General features: G+C 47.0%; 1 non-coding gene and 1 pseudogene across 1 annotated transcript; one reads left to right on the top strand and one right to left on the bottom strand.

The window, feature by feature from the left end:
* The first annotated feature begins 4,654 nt into the window (after positions 1 to 4,654).
* LOC137325680 (U1 spliceosomal RNA) lies at positions 4,655 to 4,818 on the top strand. The gene has a single exon (XR_010963925.1). It is a non-coding gene; the product is annotated as a U1 spliceosomal RNA (small nuclear RNA).
* Positions 4,819 to 6,815: 1,997 nt separating this feature from the next.
* Positions 6,816 to 6,986, bottom strand: LOC137325805 (U2 spliceosomal RNA; annotated as a pseudogene).
* Between the last annotated feature and the right edge of the window lie 5,719 nt (positions 6,987 to 12,705).

Below are 12,705 nucleotides of genomic sequence, written 5' to 3' on the forward strand. Positions count from 1 at the left end.
GGGTGTCCACCGGACAGACAAGAAGGAACAGGCAGGCCGTGCAGGAGTCCCCTGGGAGTGTGGCACTCACAAATTGGTATTCAGTGTTGAGTCCCAGTGAGGGTGTTGACACCATGGGGGAGTGCAGTCTGGAGCAAATCCACGGCACCATGGGAGACTCGGCTGCACAGGGTCGGGGGGAGGGGGGGCACAAGAAATGCAGCTGTTATAGAGGATTCGAAAGTCCGGGGGATAGACAGGCATTTCTGCAACCGGCGACGTGAGTCCCACATGGTGTGTTGCCTCCCTGGTGCCAGGGTAAAGGACATCACTGAGAGGGTGCGGAACATTTTGAGGGGGGGCAGGGGAACAGCCAGAAGTCGTGGTCTATGTGGGAACCAATGACATAGGAAGGAAAGGGGTTGAGGTTCTGCAGCGTTTCAGGAGCTAGGGAGGAAGTTAAAAAGCAGGACCTCAAAGATAGTAATTTCTGGATTACTCCCAGTGTCTCGTGCTGGTGAGTGTAGGAATAGTAGGATAAGACAAGTTAATGCGTGGCTGGAGCAATGGTGCAGGAGAGAGGGCTTCAGGTTCCTGGGGCATTGGGACCAGTTCTGTCGGAGGGATCTGTTCAAGATGGACGGGTGACACCTCAACAGAACTGGGACCAGTGTCCTCATGGGGAGCTTAACTCATGCTGTGGGGGAGGGTTAATATAATATAATTGGAATATAATGTGGGAAAATGTGAAGTCATCCACTTTGGGAGGAAAAATAAAAAAGCAAAATATTATTTGAATGGAGAAATACTACAAAATGCTGTGGTACAGTGGGATCTGGGTGTCCTCGTACATGACACACAAAAAGTCAACATACAGGTGCAGCAGGTAATCCGGAAGGCAAACGGACTATTGGCCTTTATTTCTCGGGGGATGGAGTATAAAAGCAGGGAAGTCATGCTACAACTGTACAGGGTGCTGGTGAGACCACACCTGGAGTACTGCGTACAGTTCTGGTGCCCTTATTTAAGGAAGGACATACTTGCATTGGAGGCAGTTCAGAGAAGGTTCACGAGGTTGATTCCGGGTATGGAAGGGTTGTCTTATGAGGAAAGATTGAACAGGTTGGGTCTATACTCATTGGAATTCAGAAGAATGTGAGGAGATCTTCTTGAAACATACAAGATTCTGAGGGGACTCGATAGGGTAGATGCTGAGAGGATGTTACCCCTCATGGGGGAATCTAAAACCAGGGGGCATAGTCTCAGAATAAGGGGTGACCGGTTTAGACTGAAATGAAGTGGAATTTCTTCTCCCAGAGGATCGTGAATCTTTGGAATTCTTTACCCCAAAAAGCTGTGGAGGCTGAGTCATTGAATACATTCAAGGCTGAGTCAGACAAATTTTTAATCAGCAAGGGAGTCAAAGGATATGGGGAAAGGGCGGGAAAGTGGAGTTGAGGTAAAAATCAGATCAGGCATGGTCTCATTAAATGGTGGAGTCGGCTCGAGGGGCCGAATGGCCTACTCCTGCTCCTATCTCGATGGTCTTATGGTGAAAACTAATTTGGCAGGGGAATGGGCACCAGGAGGAAATATTTGAGAGGAGAAACAAGATGCACAGAGGACTGGGAGGGACAAGTAGCACTCGATTAAAGAATTGTTCAGAAATAGGGATCAGTCAGGGGGAAAATGCGAGGCAGTTTAAGATGAGATTGTGGGAGTACCTTCATCACACGGACTGCAGCGGTTCAAGAAGGCGGCTCACCACCACCAGCAACACCCACATTCCATGAACGAATCAGAAAAAAGATTGGAGTGCATTTGCGTAAATGCACGTAGTGTGGTAAATAAGGTTGGTGAGCTGCAGGCTCAAGTCGCCACATGGGACAATGATATAGTGGCAATAACAGAGACCTGGCTCAAAGAAGGGGAGGATTACGTACTTAATATTCCTGGCTACAAGGTATTCAGGAGAAAGAGGGAAGGATAGAAAGGAGGGGGGACTAGCAGTGTTGATCAAAGAAACTGTTATAGCACTGGAAAGGGATGATGTTGTTGAGGGGTCAAAGACAGAATCTATTTGGTTAGAATTAAGGGACAATAGAGGAACTATTATGTTACTGGGTGTACACTGCAGGCCACCAAATAGTGGGGAGGAGAGAGAGGAGAACATTTGCAGGCAAATTACAGAAAGATGCAAGAACTATAGGGCAGTAATAATGGGGGACTTCAATTATCCTAATATAGATTGGGATAGTAACAGTATAAAGGGCAAAGAGGGGGAGGAATTCCTGAAATGTGTTCCAGAGAGCTTTCTGGAACAGTGTGTTTCCAGCCCAACCAGGAAGGAAACAGTGCTGGACCTAGTTCTGGGGAATGAAGTGGGGCTGGTAGAGCATGTTTCAGTGGGGGAGCATTTGGGGAACAGTGATCATAATGTCATTAGGTTTAGAATAGTAATGGAAAAGAACAAGGAACAATCAAATGTGAAAATGCTTAACTGGAGAAGGGCAAATTTCAGTCAGTTAAAAGAGATCATGCCCAGGTGGAGTGGAATCAAAAATCGGCAGGCAAAACGGTAATTGAACGATGGGAGGCCAGTAAGGAGAAGTCTGTTCGAGTGCAGAGTAGACACATCCCAATGAGGGGAAAAGGGCGTTACAAAGCTAGAGCTCCCTGAATGACTAAAGATATCGAGATTAAAATGAAACATAAAAAGGAGGCTTATGATGAATGTAAGGTTCATAATACAGTAGAGAACCAGGCTGAATAATGGAAGTACAGTGGAGACCTTGTTTAAAATAAAGGGAATAATAGGGGCAAAGAGAGAGGATGAGAATAGATTAGAGGCTAATATAAAAGGGAACCCAAAAGTCTTTCATAAACACACGAATAGTAAAACGGTAGTCAAAGGAGATCTTCTTGTGCAGGCAGAGGATATGGCTGAGGTACTAAATGAATACTTTGCATCGGTCTTCACTAGAGAAGAGGATGCTGCCATTGTACCAGTAAAGGAGGAGGTGGTAGTGATGTTGGACAGGATAAAAATAGATAAAGAGGAGATACTTAAAAGATTGGCAGGGCTCAAAGTAGAAAAGTCACCTGGTCCAGATGGGATGCAATCCAGGTTACTGAGGGAAGTAAGGGTAGAAATTACAGAGGCTCTGGCCACAATCTTCTAATCCTCCTTCGATACGGGGATGGTGCTGGAGGATTGCAAATGTTACACCCCTGTTCAAAAAAGGGGCGAGGTATAAACCCGGCAATTCCAGGCAGTCAGCCCAACATCGGTGGTGAGGAAACTTTGAGGCAAAAATCCAGACAAAATAAATTGGCACTTGGAAGAGTATGGGCTAATAAATGAAAGTCAGCATGGATTTGTTAAAGGAAAATCGAGTTTGACTAACTTGATTGAGTTCTTTGATGAAATAACGGAGAGGGTTGATATTGTGTTTATGGACTTTAAAAGGCAATTGATAAAGTACCGCATAATAGACTTGTTCGCAAAATTAAAGCCCATGCGATTAAAACGACAGTGGCAGCATGGATATAAACTTGGCTATGGGATAGAAAGCAGAGAGTACTGGTGACCGGTTATTTTTCAGACTGGAGGGAAGTATAGAGTGGTGTTCCCCAGGGGTCAGTATTCGGACCACTGCTATTTTTAATATATATTAGTGACCTGGACTTGGATCTGGAGGGTATAATTTCAAAGTTTGCAGATGACACAAAACTCGGAAAAGTAGTAAACAATGTGGAGGATAGTAACAGACTTCAGGGGGACGTAGACAGACTGGTGAAATGGGCAGACACATGGCAGTGAAATTTACTGCAGAGAAGTGTGAAGTGATGCATTTTGGTAAGAAGAATAAGGAGAGGCAATATAAACTAAATGGTACAATTTTAAAGGGGGTGCAGGAACAGAGAGAACTGGGGGTGTATATACATTAACCTTTGAAGGTGACAGGACAAGTTGAGAAGGCTCTTAATCAAGTCCAGGATCCCATATGCTTTATTAAGAGCATAGAGTACAAAAGCAAGGAAGTTAAGTTAAAACTTTATAAAACACTGGTTAGGCCTCAACTGGAGTATTGTGTTCAATTCTGGGCACCGCACTTCAGGAAGGATGGAAAGGCCTTAGGGTTCAAAAGAGATTTACTAGAATGGAACCAGGGATGAGGGACTTCAGTGATGTGGAGAGACTGAAGAAGCTTGGGTTGTTCTCCTTGGAGCAGAGAAGGCGAAGGGGAGATTTGTTAGAGGTGCTCAATATCATGAACGGTTTTGACAGAGTAAATATGAGAAACTGTTTCCAGAGGCAGAAGGGTCAGTCACGAGTGGGTACAGAGATAAAATGATTGGCAAAAGAACCAGAGGCGACATGAGGAAACATTTTTTTATGCAGCCAGTTGTAATGATCTGGAATACACTGCCTGAAAGGGTGGATGAAGCAGATTCAATTGTAACTTTCAAAAGGGAATTGGATAAATACTTGACTTGGAAAAAAATTGACAGGGCCATGGGGAAAGACCACTGCATCGCTGCAGTATTTTCTCTGAGTATGTTATCGGATACATGTTACAATACAGGAGCAAAATTAATCTCTGAGCATTAGCACATTGTGAGTGAAGAGGTAGTGAATGCTGTCAAGTGGCACTGTGTGGAGACATAAGGCATACTTACCTGGCAGGGGAGAATCTGTGATCCTGAAGGTGGATCTCCCAGGATGAGGCTAGCCCATTGCACGCGGGGTGCGCTGACGCCTGCGATGTCCCCAAATGCGGGATACTGAACTGCAAAATTTGTGGTAGTGGGGGACTGCGTTCGGGCTCTCCCCTGCATTGAAACTAAAAGTTTGATTTTCGATCCAGTCGTCCACCAATCGGATGGGAGGCGGTGTTGTGTGTGTGTGTGTGTGTGTGTGTGTACGTTGTGTCAGTCAGTGAGTCTCTCTCTCTCTCTCTCTCTCTCTCTCTCACTCAGAGGCTGCTGTGGAAGGAAAGCTTTTTAAAAGGAACTTGCAGATTGAAAGAAAGATGTGTCTCAAGCTGCTGGGCCCTGTCCATTGTCACGTTAATGGCAGGGCGGGGCAGGACTGCTTTGACCAGGAGACCTGTTTTCTGGGTCGGAGGTGTGACATTCCACTGATTTCCCACCCTCCCTCCCGTCCTTCTGAACACCTTTGCCGTTTAATCGAGGGCCAAAAGCCTGTGAAAGGGAAGGACCGGACGGACAGCTCCCTGCTGGTCGGTGCTGCCAGTGGGGCCGGCGTGCATGTTCTCAGCCTCATGTGCAGGTTCCTCAGGGAGGTTGAGGCAGGTCTAGTGGTTAGGACTGTAGGGTGCTTTGGGGTTGTTCTCACCCTATTGATCGGTGCAGATATCTGGTCCCCGGTCTAGCCAAGGAACACTTATACCTCACGGACCGGGGGTTCAGGAAGACAGGACTTTTGCTAACGCACCCGGTGATGGATCACGTAGCCGAATAGCACAGAGAACACACAAACTCGGTGTTTAAATTTAATTGGAATGTTGCTTTTATTATTCCATCAACACGAAGAAAATAACGATAAAAACGGTCCTGCACAGTACATTGAGTTACACACACCCACTACAGTACCTTATCCCGCTAAACTAAGAGGCTGGTGGGGACCCTGGAGACACCTATCACACACACACACGTATGGTTGGGGCTCACCATTCCTTTACACTCTTCGGTCTGGCTGACCGGTTCTCTCACATTGGTTTCGTTGGAAGCTGCTCTCCTCCCTGGAGAGCTCGGGTGAAAAAAAAAAGCGAGCAGGAACTAAGAGAGAGAGAGAAAGAGCTGGAAAAGAGATAAGAGCAAAGAAGCACGAGAGCAAGAACCAGAGACAGCAAACAAGAGCAAAAAACAAGAGACCAAACGCAAGAGAGCAAACAAGAGAGAGAGGGGTTTCGAGCTTCCACTTATATACTCCTCTCTTACAATAGTTTTCGTTGTTAAATGAGGCGCTCCATGTCTGTTTAACAGTTCTTACAAAGTTGTTAAGAGTCTTTAATGGCTTTTGATGGTCTCTCATCATGTTGCAATTGCTTCTCTCGATGGGCCATTGTTCTTCGAATTCATTCCGATCGTCGAGCACTTGCCACACAAGGCTCCCTTTTCACCCCACGTCCTCGCTGTCGATTGGTTTTGCATCAGAACCGAGGCATGGCTCCGCCATGTCTGGAGCAGTTGCCTCTCTCAATGACCGACTGCCTCTCGAATTAGTGCTGATCATTGACCACCTGCTGTAGGTTTTGCATTGAAACAGAGACTGGTGACGTCTCACCTATCCTTCCATCTTAGGATTTTGGTCAATGGCCACAGTTTTACATACTCGGAAAAGGAGGAATTCCCAGAATTCTGACAGGACGCAACCTTTCAAACTCGTTGAGACCTGGGTTCGAATCCCGGTCGGGGGGAGCGACTTTCTGGTGCGGATTAATTGGCACCATCAAAGAAAGTCTCCTTTCCTGAGCGCGATGCTCCACCCTCACCACCACCGCCTTTTCCTCTCCTTGACAGACAGACAGAGAGTTCAGGAGCACGCACACTTTAATCTCGCAGTTTTCATTTGTACGCACAAAGACACGCAGACCCTGCTCGTTTAAAGTCAACGACGTCAAGGTATTTTGCAGTTTGAATTATATCGCTGCGAGGGAGCGAGGGGCACTCAGCCCAGGAGAAGAAAAGAATAGCAATGAGCTGAGAAAGTAAGTGCAATATATCAGCTTTATTCTGAGTAATAATCCATACTCACGTAGAGAGACACTGGGAAAGAGCTGTTTTTTCCTTTTGAATATCTCCCCAGAGGGAGGTGCACCGTTCCCAGAGACACTGCAATACTGGGTCGATGCGTGGAGTGGACGGAGCAAGCCCCTGTTCCATCTCCCTGTTCCAAAAATCAATTTAATATATGGTCCCCAGATAGGGGACGTATCAGATATTAAACTGATAAGAACAGATTTTTTTTCAAAAAATATACTTTATTCATAAAATTTGCAGCAGTACATACAAAACAGTTGTCATATCACATTCCAAACGTACACAATACAGATTATACAATTTGCAGGTTACGTCAAGTACAGTTCAATGAACACATTGGACATAATTACAGTTCATGACACTCCAGGGTGTCTCATTGCATCATACTCAACACAGATTATTGATTTCAGATTCATTTCAGATTCATTGCAGGTATATTACAGCAATTTGAATTTTACATTCTGCCCGAGGGGGTTTTTCCCTGATTGCAGCCCCTCGGTTTACAATGGCGGGAAGGCTCTAAACGGTTGCCTTTCCCCACAGGGCCTTTGCGGCGGCCGCACCCATCCTCAGTGCGTCCCTCAGCACGTAGTCCTGGACCTTGGAATGTGCCAGTCTGCAACACTCGGTCGAGGACAGCTCCTTGTGCTGGAAGACCAGCAAGTTTCGGGCAGACCAAAGGGCGTCTTTCACCGAGTTGATGGTCTTCCAGCAGCAGCTGATGTCCGTCTCAGTGTGCGTCCCCGGGAACAGCCCGTAGCGCACAGAAACCTGTGTTACGGAACTGCTCGGGACGAACCTGGACAGATACCACTGCATCTCTCTCCAGCCCCTCTTTGCAAAGGCACATTCCAGAAGGAGATGGGTGACGGTCTCGTCTCCACCGCAGCCTCCTCTGGGACAGCGCGCGGTGGCGCTGAGAGCCCGGGAGTGCATGAAGGATCTGACGGGAAGGGCCCTTCTCACCACCAGCCAAGCTAGGTCTTGGTGCTTGTTTGAAAGCTCTGGCGATGAGGCGTTCTGCCAAATGACATTGGCAGTCTGCTCGGGGAACCAACCGACAGGATCCACCATCTCCTTTTCCCGCAGGGTCTCGAGGACGTTACGTGCGGACCACTTGCTGATCGCCTTGTGGTCAAAGGTGTTTTCCTGCACAAACCTTTCCACGAAGGACAGGTGGGGCGGAACGGTCCAACTGGACGGAGCATTCCGTGGCAGCGTGGCCAGGCCCATCCTTCTCAACACCGGGGACAGGTAGAACCTCAGCACGTAGTGACACTTTGTGTTTGCGTACCGAGGGTCTATGCACAGCTTGATGCAGCCGCACACAAAGGTGGCCATCAGGATGAGGGCCACTTTGGGCACGCCTTTCCCCCCTTTCTCTGGAGACTTGTACATCGTGACCCTGCGGACACAAAGGGAACGGGGGGAGATGGAGAGACAAGAGCAGAGGGAAAAGCAGAAAGTGGATGTTTTCTTCAAAAGGAAAAATTTGGCTACGGGGGATTAGCTGGGGAGTGGGACTAATTGGACAGCTCTTTCAAAGAGCCGGCACAGGCACGATGGGCCCAATGGGCTCCTTCTGTGCTGTTTGATTCTGATTCTATAACAGATGGGGAACAGGGAAAGAGCAACCAAAAAGCAGACAGGTAACAGACAAAGAAGCAGCAGGTTAAAATAAAGCAAGGAACATTGAAATGAGACAATTGAGGTGATTGTAATGAAAGGAAGATCCTTCTTTTCATTAATGCTCCAGTGAGCAATGGAGCTTTGGAGGTGAGTGAGGGCTCCCCTCAGTTTCAGCTCACTGACTCTGTGCACAATGGTTAACAGGGCCCTGGCCTCCACAGGTAGTAGGCCTTATTCCTGGCTCCCAGCAGGAGGTCTGACCTCAGACAGGCCCAGGAAGGAACCACCTGGGTCACTGTACCAAGACAGAAGGCCCTCCCCCCTCACAGACAGATTTATCTTGGACCCTTCCACAGAAGGGGGCTGGGTTTGAGACAGAGAAAGCAGTTACCTGGTAGGTTGGGGGCTTTGGACTGGGAGGAGAGGACTTTTGACTGACAAGCTTCTGCTACATCAGGGGAGGCAGATGCACTGGCCCCTCTCTCTCTTACTCCTGGTATGTGCTACTGCAGGCAGGTTGGTGAGTATTACTCTTGATCTCTGTCTTGCTGCACAGGTAATGAAAGTGTATTGGAGGATGGTGTGTGGGAGACCTCTTGCTCTGTGGATTTTTACTGATGTTTTGAATGTGGATTTTTGCTGATGGAATCATAGAATCTTACAGCACAGAAAGATTTAAATGACAAGTGATGCCTGTACAAGTAATGAAAGTATATTGTAGGACAGTGCAAGTGTCTCTCTATCTTTAAACTCTTGGGTTAAATTTGTTAACTCCTGAAAACAGGTGCTGGGATCGCGGTAGATGATTAACCTTCGCCTGTTGTTTGCGATGCAGGCAGCACGTAACATTCGTGCCACCTGATGATTTGTGATTGCTGTGTGCAATCAGCGCTACCTGCACTTTTCATTGGCTGCACGCATGAGCAGGGGGCCCCAATATCGGGAGTGACTGGCACTACTTAAAGGCAGCCTGCACCTCTTAAAAGGGAGGTGCACTGTGGCTGCAGAAAGTGGTGAGAGAAGTGATTCCTGGGCTCTGATATTTGGAAGAATGGCTGCAGCTGGGAAAGAGCGAACACCAAGGTTCTCTGATGATGCACTAGAGACCTTGGTGCAAGAGATGGACAGAAGGTGGGGCATCCCATATCAGGGCAAGAGGCCCTCCAGAGGCAGTGGGAGGAATTAGCCCCAAGAATCTGGATGCAGTGCAGGAAGAAATTCAATGTATTCTGATCTATCCTTTTTAGGTCCACAGTGGATGACCTCACACTTGCTTACATTGGTCAAAACTGTGGCAAATGGATTTCATTCACTTTATCTATTAATATGTCATTTTATGCTTCCATCTACACTGCTTACAATGCTGCCTATCTTTTGTGTCATCGGCAAACTTGGATATGTGACACTCTATGCCGTCATCTAAGTCGTTAATAAATACAGTGAATAGTTGAGGCTCCAACGCAGATCCCTGTGGGACACCACTAGTCACATCCTGCCAATTGGAGTTCCTGCCCATTACCCCTACTGTCTGCCTCCTGCTGCTCAGCCAATTTCCTAACCAGGTCAATAATTTGCCCTCCGTTCCATGAGCTTCAACTTTATCTAACAATCTCTTATGAGGGACTTTATTGAATGCCTTCTCGAAGTCCATATAAACAACATCCATAGACATTCCCCTGTCCGCTACTTTAATCACCTCTTCAAAAAATTCAACCAGGTTCATTAGCCATGACCTACCCTTTACAAATCCATGCTGGCTCTCTCTGATCAGCTGAAAATTTTCAAGATGTTCAGTCACTCTATCCTTGATTATAGACTCGAGTAATTTCCCGACAACAGATGTTAGGTTAACTGGTCTATAATTTCCTGGTTTCCCCCTCTCACCATTCTTGAATCGCGGAGTGATGTGCAAATTTCCATTCTAAAGGAATGGTTCCTGAATTGAGAGAACTATGGACGATTATAGTTTGGGCATCTGCAGTGTCCTCACCTACTTCCTGCAAAACCCTGGGATGGAAATCCTGGGCATTTGTCACTCTTCAGTGCCATTATTTTCTTCATTACTGTTAATGTGCTCACGTTAATTATAATGAGTCCCCATCCCTGATTCAAAATTAGTTTCCTTGGGATGTCCAGCATGCTATCCTCTTCCTCCACTGTAAATACTGACGCAAAGTAATTAACGTAGTAAAAACAGGCTGAGGTACAGTGACTACCACAGACAGAGACAGTGAGAGAGACAAACATTGCTTGAAGCACAGACACAGAGACCTGTACACACGGACTGCACAGTGTCACAGGGGGAAATGGAAGCAAACGTCGTGATTATAAAGGGAACGGGGGGAGACGGAGAAAAAGAGCAGAGGGAAAAGCAGAAAGTGGATGTAGACTTCAAAAGGAAAAATTTGCAGGGCTACGGGGAATTAGCAGGGAGTGGGACTAATTGGATAGATCTTTCAAAGCGTCAGCCCAATGGCCTCCTTCTGTGCTGTTTGATTCTATGACCGATAGGGAACAGGGAAAAAGCAATCAAAAAGCAGATGGATAACAGACAAAGAAGTAGCAGGTTAAAATAAAAGAAAGGAAACTTTTGAAATCAGACAATTGAGATGAGTTCAATGAAAGGAAGGTGTGAGCAAAGGAGCTTTGCAGGTGATTGAGGGCTCCGTTCAGTTCATTTGCTCACTGCCTGTCTGCACACAGTGGTGAAAAGAGCTCTGACCTCTCCAGGCAGCAGACCTTAGACCTGGCTCCCAGCAGGAGGTCTCACCTCACACAGCCCCGGGAAGGAACAATCTGGGTCACTGCACCAAGACAAAATGCCCTCCCCCCTCACAGACGGACTCAACTTGGACCTTTCCACAGCAGGGGGCTGTTTGAGACAGAGAATGATGTGGAGATGCCGGTGATGGACTGGGGTTGACAATTGTAAACAATTTTACAACACCAAGTTATAGTCCAACAATTTTATTTTTAATCCCACAAGCCCCCGAAAGCTTGTGGGATTAAAAATAAAATTAATGAGACAGAGAAAGCAGTTATCTGGTAGGATAGGGGCTTTGGACTGGGAGGAGAGGACTTTTGACTGACAAGCTTCTGTTACATCAGGGCAGGTAGGTGCACTGACCCCTCTCTCTCTCACTCTTTCTCCTGGGATGTGTTATTGAAGACGGACTGGTGAGTGTAAGCATGTTTAAACTCTTGGTCCCTGTCTCACTGTACAGGTAATGAAAGTGTATTGTAGGATGGTGCGTGCGGGACTCCTTGCTCTAACAGTGATTGAGTGTGTGCGAGACTCCTTGCTCTGTGGATCTTGACCGGAGTTGTGTGTGTGGATTTTGACTGATGGAATCGTAGAATCTTATAGGACAGGAGGATTTAAATAACAGGTGATGCAGTGCCCTGAGGAGAAGGGATCTGCACTGTTCTGTGTGGTACAAATGGAGAATAAGAGAGTTCAATAAAAATCCTGGGATGTGCTATTGCAGGCGGGTTGGTGAGTATTAGTGTGTTTAAACTCTGATCTCGGTCTCGCTGCAGATAATGAAAGGAAATTGTAGGATGGTGTGTGCGAGACTCCTTGCTCTGTATTTTTACTGATGAATGTGGATTTTCACTGATGTGAGTGTGGAGATTTACTGATGATGTGAGTGTGGAGATTGAGCACAGAGTTTGGGAAAGACAGAGAGTGAGCCTCGAACGGAGTGAACACATTCAACTGGGAATTTGGTGCATGTGGGAATTAGGTGCAGAGGGGGAAGGAGGTGCTAAGTGATTTAAACCCAAGAACTGTAGACGTAGACTGAGCGGAGCATAAAGGGAGACGCAGGAGGAATCAAATCAAGGCAAGGAGGCGTGCTGAGGGCAGGTCAGTAAGTATTTAGTTCATTGGTTAGTGTTTTTTAGTGGTTGGTTAGTGTTTTACTGTCAGATAAACAGTAAAGTGCCTTAAAGCTAAAGAAACAGTTTACGTGGCAGGACAGCTGGGGCCCGTCCCATGCACATCCTGTGCCATGTGGGAACTCCAGAACGCACTTTGTGTCCTGGAAAACCACATGTACAGGAAGTGCCGCCATCTGCTGGAGTTCAAGCTCAGGGCTTCTGAGTTTGAGGGGCGGCTGGCGTCACTACAGTGAATGCGGGAAGCTGAGAGTTTTGTGAATAGCACGTTTCAAGAGGTGGTCACCCCCCAGCTACTGAGAGTTCAGTGTTGAATACCAGTGAGGGTGTTTTTTTAAAATTCGTTCATGGGATGTGGGTGTCGCTGGCGAGGCCGGCATTTATTGCCCATCCCTAATTGCCCTTGAG

This window comes from Heptranchias perlo, chromosome 9 (assembly GCF_035084215.1).
Source record: "Heptranchias perlo isolate sHepPer1 chromosome 9, sHepPer1.hap1, whole genome shotgun sequence".
NCBI lineage: Eukaryota > Metazoa > Chordata > Chondrichthyes > Hexanchiformes > Hexanchidae > Heptranchias > Heptranchias perlo.